The sequence below is a fragment of the Ailuropoda melanoleuca genome, chromosome 6 (assembly GCF_002007445.2).
Source record: "Ailuropoda melanoleuca isolate Jingjing chromosome 6, ASM200744v2, whole genome shotgun sequence".
Taxonomy (NCBI): Eukaryota; Metazoa; Chordata; class Mammalia; order Carnivora; family Ursidae; genus Ailuropoda; species Ailuropoda melanoleuca.
Genome location: NC_048223.1, coordinates 2,281,034 through 2,282,821, shown reverse-complemented (window position 1 = coordinate 2,282,821; position 1,788 = coordinate 2,281,034). Strand labels below are relative to the sequence as shown.

Below are 1,788 nucleotides of genomic sequence, written 5' to 3'. Positions count from 1 at the left end.
TATCCAATCTGATTCTTTCATCCAGGCATTTTTTGCTTCCCAAACTCCTTTTCACTTTTTTTAAAAAAATGAGACAGAACCAATTTTATTCAAATTCCTTAAAATTTATACTCAATATGTTAATTGTTTCTAAAATGTACGTCACCCTTTATATAATGGCTTTTTATTTCATCTTTATTTTATAGTTTTTTCAGCTTGTCTTTATACGGTTCTTCAGTAGAAGCCAGAGGGCTGAGTTGTCCAGTTAGGAGCCTCTGACCTACTCTTTTGATTAAGTTTCTTCTCAGTATTCATGGCCAACATCTGGCTTCTAAATGAAAGGCTTTTGGTCTTTTCAATTACTTGCTGATAGGGTGAGACTGCTTTGTTACCCATAACCACATGACCTAATTTAGAATCAATCTCAGCATCCAATCTTGCATTTGTAATCAAATTTATAATCCACCTTTCAGCTTCTACTGGAGTCCTGTTCAGTTTGTCTGCCAACATGTCAATGCTGATACACTGGTGGATGAGACAAAAAGTCTCAAGTATGAAGGGAGGTGCATTTTCAATGAAATCTTCAAAACAAGCCACCAAGAAGAAGTCATTCTCAAGTACTGATCCACATTCCCTGAGTTTTTTCAGAGCCCCATCAAAGCCAAAGTGAACAGATAAGTGTTCAACAAATTCTGTAACTGGGTCTATGTGTAAGACTCCTGTTGAATAACTTTAACTGGATATTTTAGCACCTGTTGGCCTTTTCAAACGTCTTTGTTTGTTATGATGGGTGTGGTCAAATAGCGCAGAACCCGTGGACACCTTGTCTGAATTGCATTAAGATACTGTGGCTGGTTAAGGAAGAGATAAGTTATGTGATCACGCTCTTTGGGGTGGTTGAAGAAAACAATCCGAGACCCATGGATGAGCCATGTTTTCTGCTGAAGAGTCTGAAATGGAGAACCCACAGAATTTACCTTCTGTGGTCTCTCGTAACCCTGTAAGGTCTTCCATAGAGGCATTCCAATTCTACAATAAGATTTTAGAGGCCAGTTTCCCCCAGTGTGAACTCAAAGCATTTCTGTGTTGCTGGAGCCAACACTCTCAAGAAGTACAGACACTCCGCTGCCCCAGGGTGATTCCCACATTCATGTTGGACTTTTGCTTTCCTGTGGAGTGTATCTAAATATTCCTGCCTAAAATCATGCTTGTCCACCAGGTACTCAAACAGCATCTGGCCATCTTTGGTTGACCGCATCTGCCTTGCACTTTCTGAATCAAGCTTCTTCCCAATTGGTTCGGTTTCTGCTTGATACTGTTTTGGTGGCCCAACGGCCGTGGTTCTTTTTTCTCTCAAAGCACGTGGAATATCATCAGAATAAAGGTCTTTGCGTACGTCCCTAGCAAAGCCTACCACGTCGGTATCACTAGGAAGATCTCATTGTGATAATTTTGTTTCATTATCTATCTCTCCTACGGAGACAAACACGAGCAACAGGAAGACCAGATGCGGATCCAAAAAGGGCACAACTCAAGCAGCCAAGTCATCCTCCGCCATCTCGCCGAGCCGCGTTTACTTCTCNACGTCGGTATCACTAGGAAGATCTCATTGTGATAATTTTGTTTCATTATCTATCTCTCCTACGGAGACAAACGCGAGCAACAGGAAGACCAGATGCGGATCCAAAAAGGGCACAACTCAAGCAGCCAAGTCATCCTCCACCATCTCGCCGAGCCGCGTTTACTTCTCTCTTTTTTTTTTAATGCTTTTTATTATATTATGTTAGTCACCGTACAGTACATCCCTGG

General features: G+C 41.5%; 1 pseudogene; it reads right to left on the bottom strand.

The window, feature by feature from the left end:
* Positions 1-213: 213 nt before the first annotated feature.
* LOC100469589 lies at positions 214-1,537 on the bottom strand (annotated as a pseudogene).
* Positions 1,538-1,788: the final 251 nt, after the last annotated feature.